This window comes from Macaca mulatta, chromosome 18 (assembly GCF_049350105.2).
Source record: "Macaca mulatta isolate MMU2019108-1 chromosome 18, T2T-MMU8v2.0, whole genome shotgun sequence".
Lineage (NCBI taxonomy): Eukaryota > Metazoa > Chordata > Mammalia > Primates > Cercopithecidae > Macaca > Macaca mulatta.
The window spans coordinates 71,182,241-71,194,153 of record NC_133423.1 but is presented as its reverse complement, the minus strand read 5'-3'; the positions used below and the strand labels follow the sequence as shown (position 1 = coordinate 71,194,153).

The window sequence follows — 11,913 nt, the reverse complement described above, 5'->3', positions numbered from 1 at the left end:
TGAGCCGAGATTGTACCACTGCACTCCAGCCTGGGTGACAGAGAGACCCCCCCATCTCAATAAAACAAAATAAAACAAAATAAAATAACCTAGAGAGTTTTGAAAGCAAGCTGGCAAGGCGTGCTTTTAAAGCAAGGGTCATCCATGTGTCAGAGGTCCTTCCTTTTTAAGGCTGAATAATATCCCATTGTATGTATTTATCATATTTTATTGATTCATCTGTAATGGATACTTCTGTTGCTTCTACCTTTTGACTGTTGTTAATAATGCTGCTATGAACATGGGTGTACAAATCTCTCGAGTCTCTGCTTTCAGTTCTTTTAAGTGTATATCCAGAATTACTGGATCATGTGGCAGTTCTGTTTTTAATTTTTTGAGGAACTGCCATACTGTTTTCCACAGCAGCCGTACCATTTTACGTTCCTGCCAGCAGTGCACAAGGATTCTGATTTTTCCACATCCTTGACAACACTTGTTAGTTTATTTTTTCTTTCTTTCTAGAAGTAGCCATCCTGCTGGGTATAAGGTGGTATCTCACTGTGGCTTTGATTTGCATTTCCCTAGTGATTAGTGTTGTGGAGATCTTTCATGTGCTTGTTGGCCATTTGTATATCTTCTTTAGGAAAATGTTACTCAAATTATTTGCCTTTTTTTTGATCTGGTTGGTCTTTGGTTTTTTGTTTGTTTTTTGAGATGGAGTCTCACTTTGTCACCCAAACTGGAGTGCAGTGGGGCGATCTTGGTTCACTGCAACCTCTGCCTCCTGAGTTCAAGTGATTCTCCTACCTCAGCCTCCCCACTAGCTGGGATTACAGGCACATGTGCCACCACACCTGGCTAATTTTTGTATTTTTAGTAGAGACGGGGTTTCACCATGTTGGCCGGCCTGGTCTTGAAGTCCTGACCTCAAGTGATCTGCCTGTCTCGGCCTCCCAAAGTGCTGGGATTACAGGTATGAGCCACTGTGCCCGGCCTGGTCTTTTGTTGTTGTTACTGAGTTTAGGAGTTCCTTACATAGTCTGAGTATTAACCCCTTATCAGATACAAGATTCGCAAATGTTTTTTGTCATTCTGTAATTTGTCTTTTTCCTCTTTGTCTGTGTCCTTTGATGCACAGTTTTTTATTTTGATGTAGTCTGTTTTATCTATTATTACTTTGGTTGCCTGTGCTTTCGGTGTCATATTCAGAAATCATTCCCAAATCCAGTGTCATGAACCCCTGAGTTTTAGTTAATGTGTTTTTACTGTTCATAACTTCTAACTAATCTGTAATTGCAGATTATATTTATTTTTATATAGAAAAAATTAACTCATCAAGCAGATTTATTCTTTTAATAATTAATTTGTAGCTTTCTTATTTTAGGGTCAAAAACTATGACTTAGGCTCTAGATTTCCATTCTTTAGAATTTGTTAAGATTTTCCTTGTGATTTAGAACATTTCAATGTTTGTAAATATTCTTGGACTTTAGAAAAGAATGCATGTAGGCCGGATGCAGTGGCTCACGCCTGTAATCCCAGCACTTTGGGAGGCTGAGGTGGGCAGATCACCTGAGGTCAGGAGTTCGAGACCAGCCTGGCCAACATAGCGAAAGCCCGTCTTTACTAAAAATACAAAATTAGCCAGGTGTGGTGGCACATGCCTGTAATCCCAGCTGCTAGGCAGGCTGAGGCAGGAGAATCGCTTGAACCTGGGAGGCGGAGGTTGCAGTGAGCCGAGATCATGCCATTGCACTCCAGCCTGGGCAACTAGTGAAACTCCATCTCAAAGATAAGATAAAATAAAATAAAAATACAAAAAATTAGCTGGGCGTGGTGGTGGGTGCCTGTAGTCCCACCTACTCGGGAGGCTGAGGCAGGAGAATTGCTTGAACCTGTGAGGCAGAGGTTGCAGTGAGCCAAGATCATGCCATTGCACTCCAGCCTGGGCAACAAGAGAAAACTCCATCCAAAAAAATAATAATAATAAAGAAAGAAAAGAATGCATGTACTATCTTTTTAGAGTTCAAAGTTATCTATATGTATTACATATGTTTTTTTTGTTTGTTTGTTTGAGATATAGTCTCACTCTGACGCCAGGCTGGAGTGCAGTGGCGCGATCTTGGCTCACTGCAACCTCCACCTCCCGGGTTCTAGTGATTCTCCTGCCTCAGCCTTCTGACATATGTGTTTTGTTTATTTTTCAAATCCTCTCTGTTTATTTTTGGTCCATGTGATCTGTCAAATTCTTAAAGAAATGGGTTAAAATTTTTAAAATAAATTATTTTATCCCCCTTAGTTATTTATTTAAATATTTTGGTGCTATGAGCTTGCACTTTAGAATTAGCATATCAGGGTTTGAGTTCCATGTTCATCTATAACTGTGAACTATGAACATCATTTAATCTCTCTGATGTCTACCCCTCATTTACAAAATGAAAGAAAGCATTAACCACAGTCATTCCATGGAGTAGTAAAGATTATTTGAGAAGATGTATTTAAAGCACTCTCACTAAAGGTGTATTCAATAGATAGTCACTGTTCTTTTGTCTTGTCCTGCTTAATGCTTATTTTTTGTATTCATTCTTTTTTTTTTTTTTTTTTTTGAGATGGAGTCTTGTTCTGTTGCCCAGGCTGGAGTGCAGTGGCACAATCTCAGCTCACTGCAACCTCTGCCTCCTGGGTTCAAGCCATTCTCCTGTCTTAGCCTCCTGAGTAGTTGGGATTACAGGTGTGCACCACCACACCCAGCTAATTTTTGTATTTTTAGTAGAGGGGGGTTTCACCATGTTTGTCAGGCTGGTCTCGAACTCCTGACCTCATGATCTGCCCACCTCAGCCTCCCAAAGTGCTGGGATTACAGGTGTGAGCCACTACACCCGGCCCATTCATTCATTCTTGAGATGGGGCAGGTGGCAGCAGGGGTGGGGTGGTGTTCTTGCTATGTTGCCCAGGCTGGTGTCAATCTCCTGGCCTCAAGAGATCTTTCCATCTGAGCCTTCTGAGTAGCTGAGATTACAGGCATGCACCACCATGCCTGGCAGTGCTTTCTTCTTCTTTTTTTTTTTTTTTTTACTTTTTTTTCTTTTTTTTTTTTGAGATGGAATCTCGCTCTGTTGCCAGGCGGGAGTGCAGTGGCGTGATCTTGGCTCACTGCAACCTCTGCCTCCTGGCTTCAAGCTATTCTCCTGCCTCAGCCTCCCAAGTAGCTGGGACTACAGGTGCACGCCATCACGCCCAGCTAATTTTTGTATTTTTAGTAAAGATGGGGTTTCACCATGTTGGCCATGATAGTCTGGATCTCTTGACCTCGGGATCTGCCCGCCTTGGCCTCCCAAAGTGCTTGGATTACAGGCGTGAGCCACCAGGCCCGGCCCATGCTTTCTTTTAAATCATTAATTTCTTTTTGATTTTATATTGCTATTTTTGGTTTTTTTTGTCTTCACTTGTTGTACCTTTGTTGGCCATCCATTTAATTTCAATCTATGTTGTTTTAATTCAGATGTTATTCATAAAGAGAAAATAGCTGTATTTTCTTTATTTTTTTCAGAGACATTTTTGTCTTTCAGTAGGGAAATTTAGCCCACTGGATTTATTATTATTGATGCTAAGAATGTATTCATACACCTTAAATTGTGTTTTCTCTTTTTTATGCTTTGTTTTTCCCTTTTCTTCCTGACTTTTGTGGTGTTGGTGAAGTGGTATTGGTATTGGTTTCTTTGTATTTCTTTCTTCTCAAATTATTTGAAAGTTCTACAATAAGTTGTGGCCAGTATCTTTAAACTAAAAAAACAAAACAAAACAACAACAACAAATCTGATATGCTTATGAATAACTGATATGCTTATAAAGAAAAAAAGGATATATCTTTTCTCTTTTTAAGACAGGATCTCTGTCACACAGAGTGGAGTGCAGTGGCACCATAATGAATACTGTAGCCTTAACTTCCTAGGCTTAAGTGATTCTCCCACCTTAGTTTCCCAAGTAGCTGGGACGACAGGATCATGCCACCACACCTGACTAATTTGTTTATCTTTTGTAGAGACAAGGTCTCACTATGTTGCCCAGGCTGGTCTCAAACTCCTGGGCTCAAGTGATCCTCCTGCTTTGGCCTCCCAAAATGCTGGGATTACAGGCATGAACCACTGTGCCTGGTGGTATATATTTTCTTATTCTTCATTCTCTTTTCCAAACATAATGAGACTTTTAACGGTGAAAATTTACTCCCCAAGGGCCCATACCACCCACATTTATTGAAATAAACTGGGATTTTAATTACAGATTATTTTTAATGTTTCAATTTTTGTTTTTTCTATGCTATATAGCATTTATATTAGATTTTATAAAAACATTATCAATAATTATTTAGATCCCACGGGGCTTTTACTCGCCAGTACTTTTTGTTTACTCTATTTACCTCTTTATTGAGTTTTATTAAATTGCAAGTAGCATCAAATGCATTAATACAAGAAGCTTAATAAAAACTAGAATTTTGGCTTATTGAGATAGTTGTAAGGCAAGTTTCAAGCAGTTTGATGAAGGTTCCCAGTCTACCTCCAGAACTGTTTTGTTTTGTGTTTTGATAATAACCATTCTTATGGTGTGAAGTAGTTATCTCTTGTGGTTTTGATTTGCATTTCCCTAGTGGCTAATGATCTTGAGCACCTTTTCATATGCTTATTAGCTATTTGTGTATCTTCTCTGGATAAAAGTCTATTAAAGATCCTTTGTCCATTTTTAATTTAAAACTTTTAAAAACTGTTGAGTTGCAAGTGTTCTTTATATATCTGCATAATAGATATTTATCAGATAGATGATTCACAAATATTTTCTCCCATATTATGGGTTGTTTTTTCACTTTCTTGATTCTGTCCTTTGATGTACAAAGGTTTTTAATTTTTATGAATCAATTAATCTAGCTTTTTCCTTTGGTGCTCGTACTTTTGGTGTCATATTAAGAAACCTAATCCAGTGTCAAATAACTCTATAAAGATAGTTTTACAGTTTCAGCTCTTACATTTAAATCTGTGATCCATTTTAAGGTAATTTTTGCATCCGCTATAAAGTTGGTGTCAAATTCATTCTTTCTCATGTGAATATCCAGTTGTCCCAGCATCATTTATTGAAAAGACTATTCTTTCCCAATGTATTGCATTATTTTGATATCCTTGTTGAAAATCAATTGACCATAGATGCATGGGTTTAGTTCTGAACTTTTAATTCCATTCCATTGATCTATATTTACTTACATGAGCACCACACTGTCTTGATTACTATGGCTTTGTCATGAGGTTTGAAATGGGGAAGTGTAGTCCTCTGACTTGGTTCTTTTTTCTTAAGTTTATTTTGGCTATTTTGGATCCCTTGCATTTCCATATGAATTATAGGATCAGCTTATCAATTTCTACAAGACAGGCAAATGGAATTTGATAGAGATTATATTGCATCTATAAATCAACCTGGAGAGTATTGCCGTCTTAACAATGTTAGGTCTTTAAATCCAGTAACACAGGATGTCTTTCCATTTACTTAGGTTTTCTTTCATTTCTTTTAATGATGTTTTGTAGTTATAGTATATAACAGGTGCTCCATTTTATTTTTCAAGCTTCCAACATATCTATAGTAGCTCCCCTGAATTTATTTTTTTTCTTTGATTTTTTTCTTTCACAATTTCAATTTCTTCATCTTTTTGCTCCATACTCTGGAAGTATTGAGAAGGTCTTATAGTTTACTAATTCAGTTTTCAGCAGTATCCATTTTTTCTATTAACTGCTTCCATAGTTTTTTCAACTTAAATAGTCATTTACTGTTTAATTTCCAACAACATTCTGGTTTTCAGATTGCTTCATTTTCACAACCTGCTTGTTACTCTTTAAATTTCACTAAGAACATGAGCAAGATTTTTAAAAAGTTTTGTCTTATTTCCTGCATTAACTCCATTTTAGTGGGTGATATTTGCTCTCATTTGGTCCTCTTCCTTCAAATGGTAGATTCTCTTCTTATGATTGGTGATTTTTTTTATCTGCTCATATTTATAAGTGCAGATCTAGGTCATTCAGCATTGGTAACTGGCATCCGATCTGGAATTAGAGAGACCTTTGTTCGGTTCCCCACAGTGTATCTTTCCCTCTGACGAAGATGGTGGTAGGTTGGTTTTCCTTTCCAGTGAATTGGCTTTGAGTGGGAAAGTAGTAGCACCCTTTCATGTAGAAGTTGAATTCTTTTTTTTTTTTTTTTTTTGAGACGGAGTCTCGCTCTGTCACCCAGGCTGGAGTGCAGTGGCACAATTTCGGCTCACTGCAAGCTCCACCTCCCGGGTTCATGCCATTCTCCTGCCTCAGCCTCCCGAGTAGCTGGGACTACAGGCGCCTGCCACCACGCCCGGCTAGTTTTTTATATTTTTAGTAGAGACGGGGTTTCACTGTGTTAGCCAGGATGGTCTCGATCTGACCTTGTGATCCGCCTGCCTTGGCCTCCCAAAGTGCTGGGATTACAGGCATGAGCCACCACACATGGCCAGAAGGTGAATTCTGATGATAATACACGAGTGTACTGAGCCCCTAAGCCTCAGATCTTAAATTGAGAGAAAGGGAAACACAGTGAGGAAGCAAAGAAATCAACTATTTGCAGCTTTGCCCAGGAAAGAACTTTGGGTATTATTACTAGCACATGGAACTCATAGGAAGAGAATAGTCTACTAAGTGTCTAAGGAAATTGTAAGGTCAAATCAGCTATAAACCTGGCCTTTAAAATACCTTACATACAGGCCAGGAGTTGTGGCTTATGCCTATAATCCCAGCACTTAGGGAGGTAGAGACTGGAGGATCGCTTGAGCCCAAAAGTTTGAGACCTGCCTGGGCAATAGTGAGACCCCATTCTCCACAAGAAGGAAAAACAAACAAACAAAAACAATCAATAAACAAAACAAAATCCTTAAGTATGAAAGAACCCTCAGGACTCCAAACTTATACCAGCAGGAAATGTGCTGCGAAAACTGTGAAATCTCTGAAGGGCTTATTTCCCAGTGTGCACTTCAGTTATGGTCACGGAGAATAATGAACAAGGAAGAATATTCCAGAGTGTGGAGCCAAGGACCACAGAAACAAATGCAAAATGGTGTTCATCCTTGAGAGCAGAACCAGGAGATAATCATAGAACTTCCTCCACTGCCAAGGCAAAGGATCGTCACACTAACTACCCAGGATTCTGCCATTTATGTATGGACTCTGCTGGGAGTCTCATATTTTTCACTAAACTTAGGGTTTTATAGAAACACTTGGGAATCACTGTTATGGGAGAGAGTGGAGGGATGCACAGGCAGTGATCACAGTCAACACTGAATAGTGTTCCAGGCTGGGCGCGGTGGCTCACACCTGTAATCCCAGCACTTTTTGGGAGGCCGAGGTAGGCAGATCACCAGAGGTCAGGAGTTTGAGACCAGCCTGCCCAACATGGTGAAACCCTGTCTCTACTAAAAATACAAAAAATTCGCCGGGCATGGTGGTATACACCTGTAGTCCCAGCTACTTGGGAGGCTGAGGCAGGAGAATTGCTTGAACCTGGGAGGCAGAGGTTGCAGTGAGCCAAGTTCATGCCACTGCACTCTAGCCTGGGTGACAAGAGCGAAACTCTGTCTCAAAAAAAAAAAAAAAAAAAGTGTTTCAGGTACTAATGCATCATCTTCTTTTTTTTTTTTTTTTTTTTTTTTGAGATGTAGTCTCAGTCTGTCACCAGGCTGGAGTGCAGTGGTGTGATCTTGGTTCACTGCAACCTCTGCCTCCCGGGTTCAAGCGATTCTTCTGCCTCAGCCTCCCAAGTAGCTGGGACTACAGATGTGCACCACCATGCCTGGCTAATTTTTGTATTTTTAGTAGAGTCCGGGTTTCACCATGTTGGTCAGGATGGTTTCCATCTCTTGACCTCATGATCCGCCCGCCTGGGCCTCCCAAAGTGCTGTGATTACAGGCGTGACCCACTACACCTTGCCTAATGCACCATCTGAATCCACATAGCCCCTCCCTGAATTCTATACTATTATGATGGAGTCAAGTAGCTTGGTCAGGTTTACATAATAGGTAAGTCTTAGAGCCAGGATTCAAAACTATGGGACCTGTCTTTAGAATATTCACTCTGAACCCTATCATCTTTTATAATTATGGAGGTCTACTGGGCATGATGAGGGACATAGAAATCCCAAAGGGAAGGCAAGGCATATAAACGAATTCAGGACAAAGAAGCGTGAAATGTTTTTGTTTTTGTGTTTTTTTTTGGGACAGAATTTTATTCTTGTTGCCCAGGCTGGAGTGCAATGGCGCAATCTTGGCTTGCTCCAAGCTCCACCTCCAGGACCCAAGCGATTCTCCTGCCTCAGCCTCCCAAGTAGCTGCGATTACAGGTGTGCACCACCAACACCTAGCTAATTTTGCATTTTTAGTAGAGATGGGGTTTCACCATGTTGGTCAGGCTGGTCTCAAACTCCTGACCTCAAGTGTTCCACCTGCCTCGGCCTCCAAAGGGCTGGGGTTACAGGTGTGAGCCACTGCACCTGGCTGGGAGTTTGTTGTCTAATGAAGATGACATTGAACTCTCTTCAATATACCAGGATATATAGATTACTCTCACTTTTACCTTTATTAGGGACTTGCCTTGTTTACTGATAAATCACCACCACTACTGGTATATTATGCCATCTAACTCACAGTAGGTGCTCAATATCTGTTGAATGGATGAAGAATGAATACCAAAGTCCTGTAATATTAGACTAAGGTCCTTTAGTGACTGCCAGATTTGCTTTCACATTTTTAGGGTCTAGTGTACTTGGCGCTCAACAAATGGCCCTTGAACTAAACAGAGAGAAAACTGCACTGGTGGTTTTACTTTAAAGCTGCTCATCTTTCAGTTTCCTTATCTTTAAATTGGAAGGTGTTCTGCTTCTGCCCAACCCCCACACACTCTACAGACCTAGGCCTTGTGATGGTTGAATTTTCCAAAAGATTCTCACCTGCTTTAACTTCCTATGAGCTTAGTTTATATTCACCAGGTGAACTTGCAATTTCAGGTTTCTACAGTACTGTCTTTTCCACGTGTATGGCCAGTTCTCGTGACGAGTTTACTAAGTGACTTTGGATTCTTTTTAACTATTGCTAATTATCTGCACCTTTCTGTTGTAGTTATTTTAAAGCCCGCCTGCGCGCGCGCGCGCGCACACACACACACACACACACACACACACACACACAGTGCTATTGCTAATTATCTGCACCTTTCTGTTGTAGTTATTTTAAAGCCCGCGCACGCGCGCACACACACACACTCACTCACACTTGAGTCAGGGTCTCTCTCACTGTCACCCAGGCTAAAAGCGCTGGGAATACAGACATGAGCCACCGCGTGGGGCCAAAAACATACGGATTTTATTTACTAAACCTGTATTGGGTGCATGACCCAGAATTGTGAGAGTACAGCAATGACTGAGAAAGCCATGTTTCCCACCCTTGTGGCACTTAACAATGTTTCTATGTGTTTTTAAAGGCCCAACAACAGGGATTCAATTGTAAATTAAAAATATTTCAGCTCCTTAACCCCATAAGGTACAAAACATGATTGAAAAAAAAAGACAGCTATGTCTTCCGACTGGAGGAGGGAAAGGACAAACCTCGAACAAATCATTTATCTTGTTAGTCACAGCTTAGCGATGCCTTGAGTTATTTTCTGGTGATTCCAAATTTCCAGTCCATTCCCTCTGCATAGATCAAAAGTGACAGGAAAGAAAAAAATGTATTTCGGATACGGCAAAAAAGAAAAATGCAGGACAAGCAAACAAAAAGTACTGGGACATCGTATGAGAACTACTTTAATTGACAATGTCTTTAAATGGTACTTAACACTTGACAGTGATTCCAACCCACCCAGGCCTGGGCACCACGGCTGCCTCCCCACTCCCACGCACACGGGGAGCTTCCCGGGCTGTACTGCACCAAAGGCACTCAAAATACATCAGCCTTTCCTTACCTAGATTCTTCCACCACATCTAGCATGGAGCTGCTGCTTCCAGAGGTGTAGTCGCCTATCTGTGGCAACAATTAATTTAAAAAATGGAGCTGCATCTTTAATAACAAAAGTCGCCAGCTGTGAAAAGTGGAGCGAAATCTCTCTACCGGGACGTAGCATCTCTCGAGAACATTTTCCCCGTAGTCAAGGCCCAGGGCCAGCTGGACGCCGCTGCCCTGGGGTGGAGCCTACCCCGTGGTCCCGGGAGGCTCCCGACGAGCAGGGGCCCGGGGCCGCAGGGCGTGCTACCGGAGGTGCAAAAGTCGGCTTGGGCCAGAGCTCCCGGGTTTGTTTGGTTTTGTCCGCTCCCTGCCCCCACCCTACCCGCTTTATGCAAAAGGCCAAGGGTTTCCGAGCCACCACTGCCCAGGCCGAGTTCACGCTTGGGGCTCTTCAGCCGCCGTCCAGTGAACAGAGAAAGCAATCGCGCAGAGGCGAGAGCACGCTGAATGAACGCGGGCTCCGGGGGCAATAATTTCCTCCTGACTTCGCGCGTCAGCACACTGGGGTGCAGCCCTCTTTCACAGAAGACCCCCCCACCCCGCACAACCCCCTGTACACTCCCGCCTCCGCACTCCACAGGGACCGCACGTTCGTCAGTGCGGCGGGGTTTGGGAATGGAGGCGTGAGGACCGCGCACCGAGGGCTCCACAACCTGGGCGGGGGGCGTCGTTGGAGGGGGTGGGGAAGAAATGCGCGCCCACCACTCTCACAGAGGGCGAGGGACCCCCAAAAGCCACTCGCGGGCGCCGAGGCAGCGGGAAGGCGAGAGGCCGGGCGGGGGGAGGGGGCACGGGGGTCCCAGCCGCGGAGGCCAGGGCCGGCGGGAGGGGCAGCACCTGAGGAATCCGCCTCCGGCTGCGGCGGCCGCCGCCTCGCTCCGCCCCGGGGAACTGAGCGCGCGGACCGCGCGCCTGCCAGAGAGACGCCAGCCGCCGGCGGCGCTAGCACCTCGGAGGCGGGCGACCGGAGCAGCGGAGCGCAGCGCGGCGCAGGGAACGGCACTGGGGGTGGGGAGACCAGTCCGGCCGAGCCGAGGGCCACCCCCGGTCCTCTGCCCTCGCGCCCCGCCAGGGCCAGGTGAGCGGCCGCGGGGACTCCGGGGCGGGGGCGGGGGGTGAGAGGTCGCGAACCGGGCGCGGGAGCTCGCCTGTGACCGGCAGGAGCTGCCCTTTGGCGGGCTGGACGCCCTGGCCGCGCGGGGAAGCGCCGCGGCGGACTTTTCCGGAGGGATGGGAAGCGCAGCGGGGGTGTGAGCGGAGCGCGTGCGGGTGGCGAGGGAGCGCCAGTGCCAGCCTGGGGGCCGCGCCCGCCCTCCCTGCCGCCTCGCGTCGTCCACCGAAGGGACCCGGCCGTGCTGTCCGCGCCCAGAGGCCGAAGGCCTGTCACCGGGCTCTACTCGCTGCCTTTGTGGCGGGAGCGAGGCGGCCCGGGGGTGGGACGAGGGAGCTGCGGCGCGCCGAGCAGCGCGGGGGGCCCGGGGCAGAGGCGGCGAGGGGGCGCCCGGTCCGTCTCCCCGAGCCCAGGGGCAGTGAGGGGGTGCCGGGCAGGCGGGCGGGCGACAGGTAGGGCGCCGCGGAGGTGGCGGGGAGAGGATGGATGGCGCTCAGCCTGGGAAAGTTGAGAGCGTCCAGAGGTGGCTGGGCGCTCGCTCGGTGTCTGTGGGTTTTTTTCCTCCACACCAAATGTCACTTCGTCACAAGCGGGCGCGCGTGTCTTCCGGCCAGCGTGTCCATTTTTCTGTGCATGGCTGAGGACCACTCTTATTCCGAATGAGACACAAAGAGTTGTGTTGACAGCTGACCCTGACACAAGCAGACAGCGAGTGAGGTGCGCCCTGGCCGGGGAGGGTGAGGGAGACTCGTTAAAGGAAATCCATTCCCGCC

At 45.1% G+C, this 11,913-nt stretch overlaps 1 protein-coding gene across 4 annotated transcripts in view; it reads left to right on the top strand.

Moving 5' to 3' along the window:
- The first annotated feature begins 10,946 nt into the window (after positions 1 to 10,946).
- Positions 10,947 to 11,913, top strand: part of GREB1L (GREB1 like retinoic acid receptor coactivator) — a 296,235-nt gene continuing 295,268 nt past the window's right edge. For all 4 annotated transcript variants that reach the window (XM_001088999.4, XM_015121639.3, XM_015121640.3 and 1 more), the window contains exon 1: positions 10,947 to 11,107. The gene's annotated coding sequence lies outside the window, so the exon portion shown is untranslated. The remainder of the gene's footprint in view (positions 11,108 to 11,913) is intronic.